The 22,235-nt window shown below is 39.3% G+C and overlaps 2 pseudogenes across 1 annotated transcript; both read left to right on the top strand.

Moving 5' to 3' along the window:
• Nucleotides 1-6,798: 6,798 nt before the first annotated feature.
• LOC148734918 (uncharacterized) lies at nucleotides 6,799-21,866 on the top strand (annotated as a pseudogene). Its single transcript, XR_015998980.1, has 16 exons — nucleotides 6,799-7,457; nucleotides 7,884-7,986; nucleotides 8,383-8,603; nucleotides 8,690-8,821; nucleotides 9,046-9,216; nucleotides 13,505-13,644; nucleotides 13,979-14,090; nucleotides 14,192-14,275; nucleotides 14,380-14,558; nucleotides 14,812-14,907; nucleotides 15,030-15,116; nucleotides 15,361-15,412; nucleotides 15,585-15,650; nucleotides 16,049-16,227; nucleotides 16,367-16,466; nucleotides 20,954-21,866. The product of XR_015998980.1 is annotated as an uncharacterized LOC148734918 (transcript).
• On the top strand, nucleotides 10,321-12,543 carry LOC148734919 (uncharacterized; annotated as a pseudogene).
• Nucleotides 21,867-22,235: the final 369 nt, after the last annotated feature.

Below are 22,235 nucleotides of genomic sequence, written 5' to 3'. Positions count from 1 at the left end.
TTACTGGTCGGTTGTCCTTCCATTGTTGAGCCAGGCAAACTCCATCTCTCACCCATCTCATGCTTCCCCTGTCTTTACGTCGTGCCCATTCCTGTCCTTTTTTCATTGACTCAGGAAAGCCCCTTCTGTTTTCAGCAGCTGTACCTGTGGCTGGAATCAAAACTCGAAACAAATCTTTTACAAGCTTTACAGATGTATAAAAGTTGTCAAAGTATAAATGATATCCCTGGTTCATCAAAGGGGTGACAAGTCTCATAACCACATCATATCCTAACCCATTTTCGCTTACCTCATGTCCTGCATGTCTCCCAATGTACACATCAAAGTCACAGGTGTAACCATTCAAACTATCTGCCAACACCCACAGCTTTATTCCCCACTTCGTTGGTTTATTTTTTATGTACTGACGAATTCCAGACCGATGTTTTGATTTCACCATTCTCTCGTCAACAGCAACACGTTGAAAGGGTTGGTACAAAGCTTTACATTTATCCTTGAAAAATTCCAAGAAGCTACTAACCTTTCTTAGTTTGTCTTCCTCATCTTCATCATCGGGGTCAACAATATGGAGCATTGCCATCAGAGCCTTGAATCGGTCTCGTGACATTATACTTCGTGCCCACAACCCATGGTACAAAGTCTTTGTGCTCCAATACCGATGGAATGAACTAACAGTTACCAGGCCACAATACAAAATAAGGGCAATCAATTTTTCTATTTCTTGAGGAGAAGTTTCAATCCAGGCACCATCCTTGTCACCATAGTAGGATTTGTTACCAATAGCCCCCCACGCATAGCTATTTGTATGGGTGCTGATGTTTCTAACAAGCTCTGCTGTGAAGAAAAGCTTGAAAAAATCAACAGCCCTGGTCATTGCACCTCTTAGAACTGGCAAATTCAGATGCAATCCAGGTTGCCGTCTGGGGTTAAAAGGCGGGATCTGGTTTGGTGTATCAGGATCATCATAACTTTTTTCCCTAGGAGCAGCTGCAGCTCCTCCAGGAGGGGGCGGTGGGAGGGCACCCCTACCTCTACCCCTACCCCTACCCCTACCCCTACCTCTTCCTGGCCTCTGTCGGCGTTGTCCCCTACCTCTTGCTCTTCCTCTTGGTCTTGCTGGTTGCTCTGGAGGAGGATCAGGATTAGTTACCTCATCTTCAGACTGTTCATTGAAGTCATTCCCAGAAATTTCAACATTGTCAGTTGAATCCGAGATGCTGCAAAAATATAGAAATATATTTATCTTCTGAATTTTTATAAACTTGATCAAGGCAAAAACTGCATTACCAGCATAAACTGGATTCTGTTTATTTGAATGAACCAGTTCTAAACTAATTCTGAAGGGCTCAAGAAACAAAAAACTTTCACTTCACATGTTGTCATGTTATCTGATCAAAGGTCACGGAAAGGTAAGATTTCCCTGATGATAAATAAATCTAATAAAAGCTGACTTTCTCAAGACCATTTTATACAGGGTATTTTGCCTAAGTATTCAATAAAACAGTTGTTTGTATACTACTTCCAGCAAAGTAAAAGCCTGGAATTCAATGAATAACTCATGCAGAAAATTTCCCGCTATTTATGCAACACACTGTGTTCATTGTTATAATATTGCAAATGAAACGAGTACAAAGAATGTTTAGTGTAAATAAAACATCCTCACTCCATAAAAATCGCTTACAAAAGGGTTCTCAAAAAAGAAAAGGTAAGATATACATTATATTACAGCAAAAGAAGGGAAAATAATGGCCAAATAACCAAGAAATATCTTTTTGAGTATTTTCTCGCAAACACATGTTTGGCATCTCGCATTACACATTGCGGGAAAGAAATCATCTGATTCAATGGTAGTAAAAAATGTTAGAAAAAATGGTTAAAACAGCGTAAAATCCTTCTATTTCTTTACTTCTACTTTAGAAAAAGTCATGGAAATGTATTTTTCATGTAAAGAGGGCGAAAGAAAGTACAAAATGGGCAAAATAGTGACTAAATTCCAACACGCGTGCATTTCATCATGTTGTTTACACAATCCCTTACCTCAACTCTTCCTCTGAATCACTGTTTCCTTCGATTTCTTGGTTTAATTCGTACTCTTCTCCGCTGGAAATTCCCCCAGTCTGACTATCAATATCACTTTCAGGGTCACTATCGCCTCGAGCACAAATTTCAGCTACTTCTTCAGCCGTGAAACACACACGCGGTCGCTTGCTTGAAGACGCCATTTTGAAAATGCCCTTTCGTGTCACGCCACTTTTCCTCAAGGTGAATTTCGACTAACCAATCAGGTATATGGGTGGCAAAATGCTTTTCATTTGATTGGCTACATTCACTGACTATTTTTAGCGAAAAATTGGTTAGGTAACGCAAAAAACCATTGTTCTAGAGACGAAAACGTCATCGTTCCTCGGGTTTCGATATTTACGAGGTCCGTCACCAAAGGGTTAACTGTCTCTCTTACCGATTTCAAATCTTTATTTTTCCGAATGATTTCACTCTGAAGCTCGACGTTGGTGGTTTTGACCACCGTCAACATGATGATTGCATTGTCCAGTTTGATGGGAAAATCGTAATGAAGCGCTTGCTCTCTGCATTTGGTCTCGAAATCCGCGAAGTAAATGTTGGGTGACCATTCTATGTTGAACCATTTGTACAACTCCAAAGTGTTGTTCCAGTTCACTGTGAAGTGTTGGTCCAGCATTTCGATGTGCGATTTGTAATCGGTGGGCTGTTCGGGCAACGTTTGGAGTAACTTCTGGAGCTCTTCTCCTTCTGCTAACAGCAGTAAATCGAGCTTGTCGTCATTATTGACTGCCATCCATCTAGTGGCTCCTACGAAACAGTCTCTCCATAACTTCCAAGTTTTCTCGCGCTGCCCTGGTTCACCACTCAAACTGAGGGCACCCGCACTTGCTCGCACGCTGGCAAGAACTCCTGACTTTCCTTTCTGACTATTGTTGGCTTGATGCGGCATGTTTGGTTGATCCTCATTGCCAATTTAATAGACTAAAGCTGCCATGCTAGTGAGTAAACTACAGGGGCCCCGTAACCAGGCCTCCATTGTCGCAGCATGCAGTGGGCCAAGGACCCAGTCCTAACGTATGATACTACACCAGCCTATAATGATACCCGTACTTTTAGTCTCTACAATCATTAGTGTCTTCTACCACTTTCCCTTCAAAAATGTCATCATAGAACTAGCATTCAGTAACACAGTTAGATACCATGAAACCTCTAATGAGCACATCCTTTACATGTGTCAAATTTAGGACAAGAGGAGGGGTGCATTATTCATTTTTTCCTATAACTTACATACTAACTCTCCCAAATGTCAAATATGTTGCAAACCAAAATTGTGAGGTTTATTTCCTGTCTCTGAGACACTTCGTTTAGTGTAGATCCTCAAGAAAGCATACTTTACACCTTAGTAATGAATCACTAAGGACATCCTGCAGATTTATATAACTTGGCAAATATTCCAAGGTGGCCAGCCAGAAATGATTATAAATTTGAACATTGTCATATATTTATGTGGGTATCTTTTTACAATCAACTTCTCATGGCATTTTGATAATCATTTCTTTAAACAGCTGGCTTTACAAAGATATTTCAAAACATGTGTGGAAACACAGAAACTGCTATGAGGCTCATAAACGAAAAACCAGGAAGAGTGGTGGCCAAAGAGAGGTATTTATTGGGATAGTATTTTTTTCGCTTCCTTCCCTCCACTAGCCTGCGTGCACACTTTGGGCAAGTGTTAGCACAACCTTAGCCTCCCTTAACCAGGGTTACGGTCCCACTGCCTTGTGGTGGCTAGGGATAGCTAGAAGCTAAGGGAGCAAACCCTGACAGAAAAACCGAAGTGGAGCCCCGTAACGCAGTTTTGACACTATATCATTTTCTGGCAACTCTTGCAGTCGACCTGGTCCCGAACGTACTGGCCCTGCCTTTCCTTCGGACTCTACCAGCAAGACCAAGAGGGGGATTCTGGGACTTGGGCAAACCAGTATCTCCATATCAACTGCCCAGGCAAGCGCATGGAGAGGCAACTTTAGCATGCCCTACGGCTTTGCCTGGCATGGAAACAAACCGGGGAGTGGCAGTTACCGGTTCTAAGTCATGGCTTGATTGGCGTAGAGCCAGATGCCACGGGCCATTCCTGACAGTGGGAGGGGCTTTTTAGCCCCATTGGATAGCTACCGCCCACTTAGACTGGGCAGCCCCCAGTCAATAAGGTGCTTTACCACCACTGCCCGCCTGTCTTGCTGGGGTGAGCAGGACTTAGGTCTGGAAACAGTCTGACAAGTGGGCTTCGACTTATTCACCTAAGAATCAAGGATCTATTAGAAGAAGACCAGCTCTTACACTTGGGAGTTGGAACGTCTGAATGATGCTGACCGGACTTACCAAGGACATATGTGACATTGATGAGGCACGCAAAAGAGCTGTCATCAGCAGAGAATTGGTTAGGCTCAAAGTTGATATCGCAGCTTTACAGGAGACACGCATAGCTGGTTGCGGAGGCCTAACGGAAAAGGAATACACATTTTTCTGGCAGGGTAGAGCTGAAGATGAGCCTAGAGTACATGGAGTTGGTTTTGCCGTCAGCAATAAGCTAGTACAGATGGTGGACCCGGGCTCAACCAAGTCTGAGTGCATCATGCACATTAAACTCAATACTGATCTAGGTCCCACCAATTTGCTTTCTGTCTACACTCCAACCCTGACTCTGAGTACAGATGCCAAGGATACCTTTTACAGCCAATTGGATGATGCTATCAAACATATCCCAAACAACGAAGCGCTGATTCTCCTCGGTGATGTCAACAGTACAGTGGGCAACGATCAAGGTTCCTGGCCTGATTGTTTTGGTCACTTTGGTGTTGGCAAATGCATTGAAAATGGTCAACGCCTTCTGGAGCTTTGCAGCTATCATCACCTCTGTATTACAAACACATTCTTTGGCGTGAAGCTGTGCCACAGGTTCTCGTGGATGCACCCCAGATCTAAAAACTGGCACCGACTCGACCTCATCATCTCAAGACGGGAAAACCTTAATAACATTCGTACTACAAGGGCATACCACAGTGCTGATTGTGACACTGATCACTCCCTTGTCTGAAGATCCAGTTACGTCCAAAGAAGTTTCATCGTGTCAAAAATTTGCTACACTTCACATTAATGCTTCTGCCACCACCATCCCTGAAAATGTCTCTATATTCAACGACATCCTGAGCTCGAAACTCGGACTGCCTGGAACTTAACACAGAGGACCACTGGAGCCATATCAAGGACACCACCCTTGCTGCAGTATTAAAGGCCTTTGGCAAGAATGTACGCAAAAGCCAGGATTGGTTCAATGCAAACATCGTGACTCCTCAGCCGCACGTCGAAGCAAAGAGGAATGCCCTGCAGAACCACAAGCGTAATCCATCACTCAGCTCTTTGGAAGAACTTCGGGAGGCCAGGCGTCGTGCGAATGAAAAATGCAAGATCTGTGCTAACAACTTTTGGATGAATCTCTGTGCTGAGATCCAGTCAGCTGCTGACACTGGAAATTCTAGGGGCATGTTTGAGGGTCTCAAGACGGTGATTGCACCTACACAGTCCAAGTCCTCACCACTCAAAACAGCAACTGGTGAAATCATTACTGATAAATTAAGACTGATGGAGTGCTGGGTGGAATACTATAGCGAGCTATAAGGTAGATCGAGATTTTTCTTACCCTCTGTCCTTGACTGCATTGAAAAGCTTCCAATCATCTTTGAACTAGATGAGCCCCCCACCAAGGAAGATCTCTCAAAGGCAATCAGTCACATATCATCTGGAAAGGCCCCTGGACTTGACAGTATCCCGGCTGAAGTCTTCAAATGCAGTGGAAACCAATTGCTCGACAATCTCCACCAGCTACTCTGCAAGTAGTGGGAAGAGGGATACGTTCCCTGGGAGATGAGGGATTCTATTATCTCAACCCTATACAAGAACAAAGGAGACTGCAGTGATCGCAACAATTACCGTGGCATCTCACTCCTGTGCATTGCTGGAAAGCTGTTTGCCCGAGTAGCATTATACTGCCTTCAAAAGATTGCTGAAAGGGTGTGCCCTGAATCCCAGTGTGATTTCTGCTATAATCGGTCAACTGTGGACATGATTTTCTCTTTGAGACAACTCCAGGAGAAGTGCAAAGAGCAACAACAGCCACTCTACCTTACATTCATCAACTTGACAAAGCCGTTTGACCTTGTTAGTAGAGACAGCCTTTTCAAGATTCTGCCCTTACTTGGCTGTCCTCCTAAACTCCTGAGCTTCATCAAATCTTTCCATGATGGGTCTCGGGGTACAGTGCAGTATGACGGAAACAGGTCTGAGGCATTCGATATACACAGCGGCGTAAAACAAGGATGTGTGCTAGCCCCAACTCTCTTCAACATCTTCTTTTCAGTTTTACTGAATCATGCTTTCAAGTCCTCTGAAGAAGGCATCCTGATACGATCTCGTTCTGATGGTAAACTCTTCAACCCTGCACGCCTTAGAGCCAAGACCAAAGTGCGTAAGATAGCCATCCGTGACCTTCTCTTTGCCGATGATATTGCCCTTGTTGCTCACAGCGCTGAAAAACTCCAACTCCTCCTCAATCAGTTTTCTGACGCATGTGAGGCCTTCAGACTTACAATCAGCCTAAAGGAGATGAAAGTCATGTGCCAGGACAATGCAGCCACACCTGCCATAACAATCAAAGATTACACCTTGGAAGCCGTCACACAGTTTACTTATGTCGGCTCCACCACCTCAAACCACCCGATTCGCTCGAAATTAACCGCTTACATGCGGATTTAATTAGCATCAAATTAACGCTTACAAGCGGTCAAAGTAGGGCCTATTTACCTATCATGAGATGAAGGAAATCAAGGCCTGGTATCACAGCCAGCTAACCCCTTGAAACGCGATTTCCATTATGCCTCCTAAACGAGATTTGAGATCGAAAAAAAATTTAAATTTAGTAACTTTCAAAGGGGGAAAAGCTGCAAGGAAGGCGAAGTTTAGTGTTCCTGTTCGATATGACGCCCAGCAATTTATTGATTCAACATCTGTGGCCGCCGGATCTTCTTTGAACACGGGCAGAGGTTTTTCTCCAGATCAAGAAGACCTTCCCCATATTGACGAACCTCATGGCTTAAGAACTAAAAAAAATCAAAGGTTACAAAAGTACGGCTAAGGCGCAAGCTGAAAGCTTACCATGAAAGGAAAGCCACGCTGGCTGCGTCCTGGCTCAATGCAAGAGAGCTGCTTGTCTCAGCACTCTTGACAAGACAGGCTTTGCCTTTGGAGCAGATGTGTGTCATTCTTTTTTGCGAAGAAAAGGCATGCGGCAGATGCCTTGACTGCAGTCCTGGGCACTTTATGTGTGAATAGCACATCAATTTGGAGGTAGATCACTTCATCACCCAGAAGTTTGGAAGGTGAATTTAAGTTTTTTGGAGCACAATCTCGTCAGCTACCCTTTAAATATTCAATTATGTTGAGAAACCCAATTTCATGTCTACTCTGGCCGTTTGCCAGTTTCGTTTGTTGTATGTTGTCTTGTGGTTTTATTTCAGGGCGGCATCCTTTCTTCTTTTTTCTTACTGTTACTGCACTATTACTTTTTAAAACTTATGTAGTTTTTCTGAACTTCAATGTGTATTATGTCAGTAAAACCTGTCCCATTTTTGTACAGAGGAAAAAGCGAGAGCAGGGAGCATTATGTTTTCTTGCAAATGTACATGTAATTTTCCCTGGATTCAGAACGTAGTTAAGTCCGTTTGGGAAATTTTGAAAGAGTTGGCTGATTTATGGGGTGTGTGATTTATAGTCACCTAATAACAAATAATATAATATACTGTTAGGATGAAAGATTTGTACCATATCAGTTTGAGGAGTGTGTCTGGACTACACCTCACAACTTGGATCATGGATATGTGCGTGATATTATAGCTCTTGGTTTGCATGGTAAGTAACTGACAGCAGTGCAATTTGTAACTATTATAATTATTCGGAGATAGGTTCCATTCTTTCTTGTTCTTTTCTTTTATTTAAACGTTTAGGTTACCTCTTCTAGGAAGGTCTTTGTTTCTGTTTTTACTGGTTTTAAGGTGTTGATTATATTGGTTTAGAAAGTTTTGTAACAAGGACATTACAGAGAGTAACTGATAACTGCAAATTTTCCATTGCTAAGTCTGGTTTATTCTAACCTAGACAGGTGTCTGTATATTGCAGAAGCTTGTATTTTTTGAGTCTTTTTTCATTTTGATGACAATAACTATCACTCTTTTGAGTGTGGGTGGGAATTGATAAACAATAGAAGAAGAGCAGCATAGACATGCTATGTTGTTTGTGTTTGTACAGGGAAGCAGCATCTCATTAAAATCAAATGCTGTGAGCATGAACCAGAAGCCATAACCCTGGTCAGGAATGGTTTCTGGCCATCTACACCAAAACAACCCCAGGTAGCCTTTGACCTTGGATTCATGGTCCTGCTCCAATACATATTCCTAGAATGTAGGGTATCTTTAAAGTCAATTTGTCAGGCACTACAATGGTTGGTCCCACCTGCTTCCAAGGTTTACGTAAGTATTCATTTAGAAGTTTTTTATCTTACGCTCAGGAATACAATTTTTTTCCTTAAGTTAATAAATGATTTGTTCTTCTGTAGATAAAGGACATCTACTGGCTCCTTGTTGGAGATTGTTTCTGTGAGTTCCGGTTTATGTCCAGCATGTTGACCATTCTGAAGTATTTCAATCCTTGTTATGAGAATGATCATGAATGTCTTGCATGTCCTAAGGTTTGTGAGAGTTATCCTTCAGTGACTAATGTCTACCATGATAGTAAATCTGAGAAAATCATTGTATATGTAGGCATAATGAATGACATGATATTACTTTACACAAGAGACATCAATTTGGATCTTCTCAGCAGGAGCTATTTCCTCATTTTTTAATTTATTTTGGCTTAAGAAATATTTCTAACAAGACATTTTTAATTTTGCTTTTTTGCATTTGATTGTAGAAGAATGGAAGTTCATATGTCTCCATTGATGCATCGTTTGGATGTGTCTGCAGATGCAGTGCTGGAACCAGTGGAAAGTCTTCCAAGCATGGAGAGGAACTGTTTATTAGCCAAGAAAAAGTAGATAGGTTTCTAGCTAATTACAGCAAAAGACCAAGCAGCAAGTCAACGGTGTGTTAACTAAGACTATCTTTTCCCCTTATTTTGTGCGTTGTTGCTTTATTCTTACCTTTTGTTACCCAGTATTACTTATGCTACTACTCAACCATTGCAACGAGATACCAAAAGTAACAATTATGTTCTTTGCATGTTTTTCTTTTGGTAATTTTTAAGTCAGAGAATGTTTAGAAATACATTTGATAATAAAAATTAACGGTAGAAAACTACGACGTTTCGAAGTCTGCATGACCTCATTATCAAGTAAAATGTTAAAACTGATGTAAAATTGTAGCTCAGAGATTATATACAAATAAAATGTGATAACTTCATTAGAATAATGAGCGTTCATTGTTATTGGTGTTTAGCATGTCAGATCGTGCAGTATATGTTTAAATAAATACTTTTGCACGTATTGAGTCAGACTGCGTGTTTAGCTTTGGTTTTTGTTCGCGAATGAATAACATTTCGTGAATTAGGCAGTCCATTTTCCCGCGGCATTTCTTGAGAACGGAAAACATTTCCTCTAGGCTAGTGGACGCTACACTGTGGGCTTCTTTCAGATGCTTGCCAATGACAGAGGCTTTATGTTCTTCTATGCGTTGATGAAGATGGCGTGTGGTATAACCGATATAATCCGCATCGCACGAATCACATTTAAAAGTGTAAACAACGCATTGGTGGTTAATTAAAGCGGGCTTCTCTTCTTGTATCTTGAGCTTTCCCTCGATCTTACGACTCGTGAAAACTGGTTGTAGGTCAGTTCCGATTTTCCGGCCAAGATCTTAACTTAGTTTTAACATTTTACTTGATAATGAGGTCATGCAGACTTCGAAACGTCGTAGTTTTTTACCGTTAATTTTTATTATCAAATGTATTTCTAAACATTCTCTGATTAGAATTCTAAAACGGGAGAATCGACTGCACTTGTTCAGGCGTCTTGAACAGTTAAGCAGTAAGCAAATCAAATGTGATGGAGCCATTGAATTTCTTCGCCTTTGCCAGAATGTAGATCTTACACCAACCTTCGCCAAAGTCGACCAGACGAAGTCGAAGAACTGGCAACAATCATCGAAAGCGTTCTCAACAAATGTCATCGCCAAGGAGCTAAGATCAAAAGTGAAACAGAATGCTATGTTAAAGATGGAAATGAACACCATCTATGACGAAATCCGCCAACAATGTTCACCGCTACAGTACATGCTTACCTTACGCGTTATGACAGATCTTCGAAAGAAACTTTACGAAGACGTAATGACCAACCACACGAGCAAGATTGCAAGGTTAATTAACAAGGAATTTGACGTTGACGAACACATTACAAACATCTCATCGTACCGACTGTCATTCTTTGAAAAGTTAGTTCTCTGCCGTGGTTTGAAACTCTCCATCGCTCAACCTGTGCCAGCTCGTGATGTAAAAGCCAGCTTTGAAAAAGCTTACTGGCGACTTGAACCCACATTACCGGAGGACCAAAAAGAATTAGCCGCCGCGACTCTTCGCTCGATTGCCCTGAATTATATTCAAAGGAGAGGCCCAAGACCACCCAAAGCACTGCAACAAGCCATAAATCAACTTAGACGAAGGGAAGACATTGTCATTACAAAACCCGACAAAGGATCTGGCGTAGTAGTAATGGACAAGACAGAGTACATCCGTCTACTAAGTGATGCTTCCATCAAAGACACAACGAAGTTCACCCCTATCAACACAGAAAGACCAAAAACACGCGGCCGGCCTCCTAAACACTACCATCCCTTACTACAAAAAGAAAAACAGCTGGAGTCAGTCGTCAGAAAAATCCTGCTAAAGCCGATTGCTGACACAGTTTGTCGCAAAGGTTCCCGGCTTGCTCACCTTTATGGTCTTCCAAAGACTCACAAACAGCAACTATCAATGCGACCGATACTATCATCGACTGGGACCTACAACTTCGCCCTGGCCAAGTGGCTTGAAGAGAAGCTTAAGCCCCTTTCATTAAATCAGCACACTATCTGCGATATCTTCTCCTTCGCCGAAGTGATAAGGGAAACACCACTCAACCCGAATGACATTCTCGTGTCGTATGACGTATGTGCTTTATTTACCAACGTGCCACTCGACGAGACTATTGAGATCATCGCTGAAAAAGCCTTTAAAAACAACTGGTTTAATGAAACGCATGGTCTCAACCTCACAAAGACAGGTCTTACCGAACTTTTAAGAATAGCAACCAAAGATCAGCTATTTCAGTTCGACGGTCAACTTTATGAGCAGGTGGACGGTGTGGCCATGGGCTCGCCCCTGGGACCCCTTATGGCAAACGTTTTCCTGTGCTCCATTGAAGAAAAACTGGATCGCAACAACAAGTTACCAAGTTTCTACAAAAGGTACGTCGATGACACATTAGCCACGATGCCAAATATTCAAGCCACAACAGCTTTCCTTTCAACATTGAACGAATGCCATCCTGCCATACAGTTCACAATGGAAATTGCTGAAAACAACAAGCTTCCATTCCTCGGTATGAGGATTGAGAAAAACGGTTGCCACCTGACAACAAGCGTATATCATAAACCAACTGATAGAGGACTGCTCTTACATTACCAGAGCCATGTCGATCAGCGTTACAAAAGATCTCTGCTGAATACAATGCTGAACCGAGCTTACCGCCTGTCATCAACGAAAGAATCTTTTACGAAGGAATGCTAGCATCTCAAGCGGATGTTTACTAAGCTTAAGTACCCAGTGAAACTCATCAACTCAGCTATCGCCTGGTACACGAGTTCTACGATCCAAAGCCGTCACGAAACCCCAACTGAACTTGACGCGGCTACACAAAAACCTGTCAGAATAACTTTACCATTTAAAGACCAAAAATCGGCCGACACAGTAAGACATCAGCTGAAAGATCTTGGCCGGAAAATCGGAACTGACCTACAACCAGTTTTCACGAGTCGTAAGATCGAGGGAAAGCTCAAGATACAAGAAGAGAAGCCCGCTTTAATTAACCACCAATGCGTTGTTTACACTTTTAAATGTGATTCGTGCGATGCGGATTATATCGGTTATACCACACGCCATCTTCATCAACGCATAGAAGAACATAAAGCCTCTGTCATTGGCAAGCATCTGAAAGAAGCCCACAGTGTAGCGTCCACTAGCCTAGAGGAAATGTTTTCCGTTCTCAAGAAATGCCGCGGGAAAATGGACTGCCTAATTCACGAAATGTTATTCATTCGCGAACAAAAACCAAAGCTAAACACGCAGTCTGACTCAATACGTGCAAAAGTATTTATTTAAACATATACTGCACGATCTGACATGCTAAACACCAATAACAATGAACGCTCATTATTCTAATGAAGTTATCACATTTTATTTGTATATAATCTCTGAGCTACAATTTTACATCAGTTTTAACATTTTACTTGATAATGAGGTCATGCAGACTTCGAAATGTCGTAGTTTTTTACCGTTAATTTTTATTATCAAATGTAATTTTTAAGTGTTTTTTTTTAACTTGTAATTAGTTGATTAAATCAGGGCCACAAGTTTATTAGCCTGTGGCTAGTACATGCTACCCTGTATAAATAAAGTCTTTATTATTTTTATTATTATTACTATTATATATGAAGGTGTTGTATTTATCAAATATAGTACAGTTTGAAGGGTTGGTTACTTTGGTTCTGGCCGCTTATAAGTCTTCCCAAAATACATGTAGCTCTAATATATTGTTAGTTTGTTATGTTAACTTTACAGGAACCTTATGAATATTCAGGTTAAGAACAGTACATAACCTTTATTGCAGCCCTCTCTTTTCTTTGATTTTATCCTTTCTTTTTCAAGTAAAGTTTGTTTCTTCTTTTTTTGTAATTAATTTATGGTCTTCAGAGGTAATATATCGATATAATTATGCTTGCACAATTAACTCTGCCAAGGGTGTCTACCATCACTCTTGCTGGTCCCAAGCCCAAATAAAAGAGGAGGGGTTGTGAAGCAGTAAATTTATTTTGTTGTCTAAGTTTGAATTTGATTACAAATTTGAGAAGTGATGATTGTTTTCTGCTAATTTTTTCCTTGCCTTCTTTTCCATCATGTGATTTTTAATTTCTAATTGTGCTAGTCCATTCCAAAACACATGTTGCTCAAATATATTGTTAGTTTGCTAGTATGTAAACTTTACAGGAACCTTGTGAATTGTGAGCTTCAAGAACAATACTGAACTGTTTATTATCTTCATTAAGTATGGTTTAATTTGAAACCTTCAATTGGAAAGGTGTGAAGGAAGTTGAAAATTTAAGTTAAAAGTTTTTTGTTGTAGGAGCAATGTAACCAGTTTCAAGCTGAGTCCAATCTCCGCTCCAAGAACAAATCCACAAAGCTGGATGAGACGGCCCTCTTTGGAGGAGGCTGTAAGCATGAAGTGCCACTCAAGTTTTTCAGCTTAAGGAGAGGAGAAGAGTATGTACATGCAAAATGAAATATATACTAAAACCTATATTTACATTTTCGTTTGGCTATTGTCAAGCAATATGTAATTTATAGAGTTACTTACCGTTAAATTGTAAGATGTAAAAATTCAGAGACAAGTTACTTTGAATTCTTAGTAGCAAATTTACCTGACCAATGTTGGGTCCCAAAGAAAGATTTTTTTGTGTGTTGCTTGATATGTACAGCTGTAGAGTGTAACCCTGTGTTATAAACCAATTACATTAGGGCACTCAATGAGACTAGGGCAAGATTCAATTACAGCATGCAAATGGTTATTAATGATGATTATAATTTTATCAAACAGGATTGAAAATGCTGTGTATTTACTGAAATGGATTAAAAATCATGTACAAGACAAAGCTATCAACATTCACTTCTTTTATGATATTGTATGTGTGCTGAATACATATTTGAGAGTAAGATTTTTTTGCAGTTTATTTCAACTGAAATCTTGGTCGTGGTACTCTAGTATTTTTATTTGTTAAACGATTGTTGTATTGTTTTATTTGCACTGTAGAATACGCACCAGGAAACATTGCTTGAAAATGTTATTCTTGCGATACTAGCATTTCACTGCTATGGACACAAAGTTTCTTGTCAGGTATTTTGAGGAGTTAATAGTTATTGTAGAACGCATGCATCCTTACTTCAAAACAGCTAATGTTTTCACGATTCATTTTTTGTTCTTTTGCATTATAACACTAGGTCAACTACAGCGGAAGAAGACTAGAAGGGTTCAGGTTGAGTGATGGCGAGGTGATGGAGAGATTGTGCTTACTTAAGGCCAACAGCAAAAGTAACGAAAGAAATGACTCCAGCCCATTGAGTTGATACCTTAACTGACTTCTTGATGCACTACGCAAAAAAGTCCATTTCCAACCTTGGTAATGTTGCTGTCAATCTTCACGTTTTACAAATACCGTCATCACCAGAATATATCCTTTTGTGACCGATTTCAGTTGTGATGTTTTTGTAAACCAGTCGTTTTCGTAAACCACTCTGTAATTTATATTTTTCTCGGTATATTAGCATCTCTATTGGTAGAGGCCTAACAAGCCTCATTTTCATCTGAGTTCAAATCAAGTCATCATCATCATCATCATCATCATCATCTTGCTGTTTTTCACTAAAATTTAGGAGAACGACTTCATGACCATTTAAAGAAAGCAGTGGAAATAGAGAAAGAAACTGAAGAGCAACTAAATTTGCTTCTTGAGAAGTTGAACGAAACAGGTTGGGGTTTGATTTTACTATCTGTCATATTTTTATGTTATCCCTCCAATATATAGGGATGTCGAGATGATGATACAGCCCCGTTTTACTATTGATTTTTGGTGTATTTTTCCATTACCAAGGTATTAAGGTGGACATATCCAGCATCTCAGAGTGGAGTATGATGGAGAAATCTACGGCTAACAAAGCAGCCAGCACAAGAAAAGCTAGTACGTACAAATTTTCCGTTTAACTAGGATGGAGATCTCAGGTTGTTAACGTTATCTGAGGTTGCATATTTATTGAGGGGAAGTTATTTGGATTGGTTTCTCGCCTTTAACGACCAATAATAAAAATTGGTTATAGATAATTTTTTTAAGTGCTAAAGAGGAACATAATGAACTACCACAAGTGAAGCTAAGAGTTACTCAAGTGATTACAAATATTTAGGATTTGACGTTTTCTTCTTGAAAGGTTCATCACCGGATGATTACCCAGACAAGTTGAGGTAGTTCTTCTGTGTACGGTATGAAGTGGCATGAGGACATGCAGTTTACTCCAAATGTGCAACTCGTGATTTAGTCTCTTGAATTTTGCAAGAATTATGTCACTTTTTGGTCCATCACCAGGCTCTCTGTCATTCATCTCGACTTTTTCTAAACTTTTTCCACTGAATTTTTCACACCGTTCAGTTACAGAACAAACCTGCAAAAAAGCTCCCCGGGATCTGAAACTTAGAAAATATTGACCAATCAGCTTGACAGGTATGAAACCATCTTTTGGATCCTGCAAGTTACTCTCCTAGTCTGGGAACTAAGTTATATTTCCGTCAAAATATTAGAACAGTTTTGAAATGAGATCTGCCAAAACAATACCAATGTAATCATTTCTAGCCACAACATCTACAAATAGCTAATCATACTACGAGACCTGAAACAGTCTGGCAATCGAGCAATAAGAATTTTGGACAATGGCAGTCAAACGTGCAAGTCGTTATTGGTATTTTACTTGATTCTCGTGGCAAGTTTGGTAATGGTATTTTACTTGATTCTCACAGCTGTTTGGCAATGGCATTGCAAAGCAATGCAGAACCAAACCAAATGCAATTTAATACCAAAAATGATTTTGGCATCTCCACTTTTTCCCTTTCTGGCGGTAATAGGTTGGATCAACAGCTAAAGAACCTTGAAAGCGGCCAACTCCGGTGGTCTCTGGACAGCATCATGTATATTGCATACCTCCGGGATTTGCGAGACAAGCGTCTAGAGGACCTGTTGTTGTCCATGCATGTTAAGTGCTCAGAAAGGTGGTTTCTCTTACAACTGATTAAGAAATATGCAGGTATTGCATTGATATGTTCAGGTGTCAACATTTGTCGTCAAGAAGCCCAATTGGAGCTGTAACTATCGTAGCGAAATGATAGCTGTAAATCTGGGCTTTTTATGGTATCATTTTGACTTTTGTTGTGTTAATTCTTTAGATGGACAAGCCATTGCGAAACGGCTTTGTATGCAGATCACGAAGGCAACAGGAGCCACTAAACAGCTGGTCAAGGAATATACAAAAGAAAACATTGACACGTTGGAGAGAGAGCGGACGCTGAGCTGAGCGGACGCATATTTCTCGCTCTGTGTGATTTTATTCTATTAAGTTTCCCTAATTATGGCTGGTAAAGGAAACCAACTAAAAAAAGAAAATCAGCAGTTAAGGAATGAAATTGAAGATCTCAAGAAGCAACTGGATAAATTGACTGAGGAAATTGGACATCGACGTGAAGAAATCAATCATGATGCTGGCATCGAACATGGCGGCGACACTGTGGGCAAAGAACGATCAGTTGAGTTTGTTTCAGCTCAATGCGATGATTTTGAAGCGTTTAAAAAGTACGCATCGAAAGAACTGAAGCGTTTAAGCTCAAGGCTAAATGTAATTTCTGATACTTGCGATAGAATCTCGCAGTCAATTGATGGCTTCGAAATGTACAGCTACCAATTTAACATCAAAGTTATCGGTTTACCGTTGCTGGCAGCGAAAGAGACGACCGAGCAGACAGCTAACCTGTGTCTTCAACTATTTCATCAGATGGGAGTGAAAGATGTTTCGATAAATGACATTGACATTGCCCACCGAGTTCCATCAAGGAATCCCTCGAATCGACCAGACGCAATAGTTTGTAAATTTGTTAGAAGGATGGTAAAGGAAAAAATCATGGCGTCTAGGAAGACAATAAGGAACATAACAGCACAGCAACTAGGATTTTCTTCAGAGATTGATGTGAGTCACCTCAATATTTACGATCATCTGACACCTCGTCTACAAACCCTTCTGTATGAGGCAAAGAAGTTCAAAGAAGCCAACAGCTTCAAATTCTGCTGGGCGAAAAATGGTTCCGTATTTCACAGGAAATCAGAGAATTCACCGATCCGCAAATTTGCAAATATGGAGGACCTAAACGCATTTACCCAAGGATAGAGATAAGTAACGCAGTGACAATATTATTGCTAGTTTTTAATATCTCACCTATGATATGATTTCAAACGCGCTTTAGATGCAAAAGCGAACCAGAAGATACAAAGAACAGGACCGAAATAGAAAACTCTTTCTTAAAGAACTTCCATATTATAACTTCACTGGCAACTTAACTCTCTACCACGGGCAATTTAACAACTCTCTGATCCAAAATCAGCTACCAACTAAGAGACAACTCGAAAACCTAAATGGTTTGCATGATCTTGATCTTTTCAGACTAAACTCAAATCTTGATGACAGTTTAAATACCAACAATAACTTATTCAATCAACAAATCTACAGCCGTTATTATTCTCTGTATAATTTTAATAAAAACCTAAATACCCAAATAAGAGACGTGATGGAAACGAGCTTTTCGATTTTTCATAACAATATCATCAGTTTAAATCACAATCTCGAAAAACTCCAAACCAACTACTTATCAGAAATGGATTTTCAGTTTGATATTATTGGACTTACAGAAACGAAAATAACTAAAACGACTGTTAATATTAGCTTTGAAATTCCAGGTTACACTTTTGAATACGTAGCCACACCATTGGCGTCAGGAGGCGTCGCGCTTTTTATCAATGAAGACCTTAATTACACAGTGCTTGAAAGGGTCTCTTGCGAGGCGTTTCAAGCATTGTGGATAGAAATTTCCCATGAGAAACAAAAAAATGTCATATGTGGAATAATTTATCGTCAACACAACTCCCCAGATCAATTCATTGAATATTTTAATGATACAATCGAAAAACTGGCTTCCACTGGGAAAACACTTTATTTAATGGGTGACTTTAACCTATGTCTTTTAAAGACGGAATCATCTTCATATAGTCAGGATTTCCTACTGGCCCTACAAAGTTTTTATCTTGTTCCAACTATTGACAAACCAACACGCGTACGTAATAACTCAGCCTCTCTTATTGATAATATTTTCGTTAATAATCCTGATCAAGTTCTAATTAGTGGAAACATTACTACCGATGTCTCTGATCATTTTTCTCAATTTTGTATTTTGAAATCTAAGCGAGACAAACCTATCAAGAAAACAATTAAAAAACGCGACTTCTCTCAATTCTCCTATGAGGAATTTAAAAATGATTTGTCCGCGATCGACTGGGATGCTATTATTGCCTCAAAAACAAATAATATTGATGAACTATTCTCATCTTTCTACAGAAAATTAAATTCAGTCGTGAATAACCATGCGCCTGTTAAAATTTTATCCAAACGTAAAATTAAACAACTTGCAAAACCGTGGATAACAAAAGGAATAAGGACATCAATAAAAATAAAGAACAAGCTATATGTTAATGGAATACATAGTAAATATAAATATTATAGAAATAAAATTACAAACCTCATTCCTTTGAGTAAAAAACGTTATTACTATGAATTCTTTGAGAAAAATACAAATAATATGAAAAAGACGTGGAAAGTAATAAATGAATTAATAAATAACCAAAGGACAAAAAGCAGAGTGTTAACGAAGCTGAAAGACCCAAGCAATAACAATCAAATAACACAAAATCCTTCCAGATTACCAAATATTCTAAATAAGCATTTTGCAAATGTAGGTAATTTACTAGCAAGTAAATTGCCAAAGAAAGATAACTATATGAGTTATCTTGGTAAAGTGAAATCACCTGATTCTTCTTTCTTTTTCAAACCCATTACACCAGAAGAAGTTAAACAGGAAATATTATCCCTACCAAATAATAAATCCTGTGGCTTATACTCCTGCCCTACACAACTGCTTAAATCTTCTTGCAATATCATATCTCCAGTTCTTTCTTACATTTTCAATTTATCTGTTATCCTTGGTGTCTATCCTTCAAAACTTAAGATTTCTAAAATAACGCCAATATATAAAAGTGACGACGAGACCGACCCTTCAAACTATCGACCAATATCTCTTTTGTCTAATTTTAATAGGATTTTTGAAAAACTTTTGTACTTCCGGATGAAGGAATTTATTGACAAAAACAACCTATTGTACTCCTCACAGTATGGCTTTCGCAAGTCACATTCCACAGAGCATGCAGTACTTGATATTGTCGAAGATATACTACGTAATATGGATAAACGGTACTTCTCATGCGGTGTCTTTATTGACCTGAAAAAGGCATTTGATACGGTCAATCATGAAATATTACTCGATAAATTGAACTTTTACGGTTTCCGTGGATTGATAAATGACTGGTTTCAGTCATATTTAAAAAATAGAACACAAACAATTCAGATTGGAGAGCATTTATCAACAAAACTTATCTCCCCCTGTGGTGTCCCCCAGGGATCAGTCCTAGGACCTCTTCTATTTTTACTTTACATAAATGACATTCACCTTTGTTCTGATAAACTAAAATTTTATCTCTTTGCGGATGATACTAATATACTTTATGCTGATAAGAATCTTAAGGCGATCGAGCAAACGGTTAATGTAGAGTTGAATAACGTACATGACTGGTTAACTACTAATAGGTTGACATTGAAAACAAAAAAATCAAATTTCTTAATTTTTCGTCCTCATCAGAAAAAAATGCATTTTTCTCCACAAATAGGTATTTTAGATTGTGAGACAAAGCAAAGAGTTAGTTTAGAGCAAAAAAGTTATATCAAATATCTAGGCGTTTTAATTGATCAAAATTTGTCATGGAAAAACCATGTTGACTCTGTTATCGTAAAAATAAGTAAAACAATAGGGATGATTGCAAAGCTGAGGTACTTCGTTCCCTCTACTATCCTTGTAAATATTTACAATTCATTAATTCTACCTTATATAACTTATGGACTCCTTGCCTGGGGCAATGCATCAAATGCTTATTTAAACAAGATTTTAGTTCTTCAAAAGCGAGTTTTGCGCTTAATCTATTTCACCGATCGAAGAGAGCATGCCATCCCTTTATTTGCCAAAGCAAAAATTCTGCCTGTTACGTTCCTATATTATGAAGCAGTAAGTAAACTTATGTTTGACGTGCACAACCAGAGGGCTCCCATTAATATTTTGAAACTATTTACTAAAACATCTCATATTCATACCTACAATACTCGATCATCCAAATCGCAGCTCTTTAGTACAAAGTACTCTAGACTTAACCTACAAAAAAAGGCTTTCTCGCGTGTTGGTGTCAAAATTTGGAATAAGATACCGAAAGAATTCAAAACGTTATCAAAACATTCCTTTAATAAACAAATTAAAACGTCTTTATTTCAGATACTAGATAATGAAGATTCTTATCTTGATGTTGAAAAGATCTCCTCTAAACTTAAGGACTGCATAATTAAAACAAATTGATCCGATTGCTTTCAGTACTAATGTATTTGCTTCTATACTTTATTGAACAACTATTGATGTATTTGCCAGCTATGCTTCTTTTTATAATTTAACAATATCTAATTATTTAGTTTTTAATTTTCTTTATATATTGTAAATAATGTTTGTTGATGATTGACCCGCCTCGAATAGCAAATTTGCTATCTGCGGGTCAACATAATCTAAATTATTTTGTAAGAAAAAGAAAATAAAGTGTGTGTAAAAGTGTGTGTACACGTTGGATTGTAAATACCCTTCCACAATTTCAGTTCAAGACGTGTTAAACATCGCCAGTCCTTTGTGGCTTGTACTTAACGATGACATCCAGTCGCATTCTACTGTCCCCTATTGTTTAAAGAGGCAACTCATTGATTTGGTCCATGTCCGCAAAAGATGCTAAGAGGAAATAGCCAACACCAAAGAAGAAATGGTCCGAATGCTCAGTCATTTCGAGGGAAAGTTGAAGGTATTGGACGCATGTCAAAGGAACTGATAGAACAGAAGGATTCGGAGCGAGCTCATGCATTGCTTGCTATTGCTTGCACTAAAATGGATGAGCTTTCCCTATTCACTCACCATCTCCACGGTCTCTTTTCTGGAGGTGCTGGTGGCCATAAAGAATGTGAAGCTCAGTTTGATCTTGGAATTTTCCCTGAACTGGATTCCAATGATGACGATGAGGTTCAAAAAGATGACGATGATAACACTGATGAAGCTGACGTTGTTCAACAGCTCGGCCAAAGTGAAATCTTTGAGGACTTGCGTTCCGTTCTTTATGCCGAATACAGAAGTGACAGCGCATCCGATTCAGATAGTTCAGATTTCGACACAGAAAGATCTTAATGTTAACTTGAGAATTGTCTCAGCTGCCTCTTCCTTTTTTTTTCACTCATAAACGTGAAGCTACCAAAAAATGTTACCAATCTGCAAACAAAAACAAAATAAACTCTAGGTTAATCAGTCAGTCACTTTGCAAGACAACTAAGAGCTCTCCTCTGGAAGTTAATGCAACCTCCTTTTCTCCTCCTTGCTGCCTTAACGCACCTTTGCTTGGTCACTTTGTTGGGACGTTTGTAGCCTGTTTAAATTAAGGGCGTTCCAGCATTTTGGCCCAAGTGTTTGTACGTAAAACAATGATGAATAGTTACAATTATTTGGTGTATTTTTACGTGATTCAGTTAAGCGGAGATCAATACAATATCCCATAAGCACCACTAGAATGTCGCAGAAATTGGCCAATATCGCCAGAATTGATTTGTCCACGTACCCCATGAAAATTAATAGAAAGTTAATAAACTGGCCAATATCAACGAAGTCCAAGTCCATATCCCATGAAAATCCTAAAAAAGTTGCAGAAAGTGACTAGCACAAAATTGAAAATTGAACCAAGCCCTGTCAATAGCAATATCCCATAACAGCCGCGAGAAAGTCACAGAAAATTAGACAAAATCACCAAAATAGATGTGTCCAAGTGTCCCATGAAAATCAGGGCCCCTTTCTTGGGCAAACTGACCAAGATCGC

Source organism: Stylophora pistillata, chromosome 3 (assembly GCF_964205215.1).
Source record: "Stylophora pistillata chromosome 3, jaStyPist1.2, whole genome shotgun sequence".
Classification (NCBI taxonomy): domain Eukaryota; kingdom Metazoa; phylum Cnidaria; class Anthozoa; order Scleractinia; family Pocilloporidae; genus Stylophora; species Stylophora pistillata.
The sequence above is the reverse complement of the archived record's forward strand: the minus strand, read 5'-3'. Positions and strand labels throughout refer to the sequence as shown.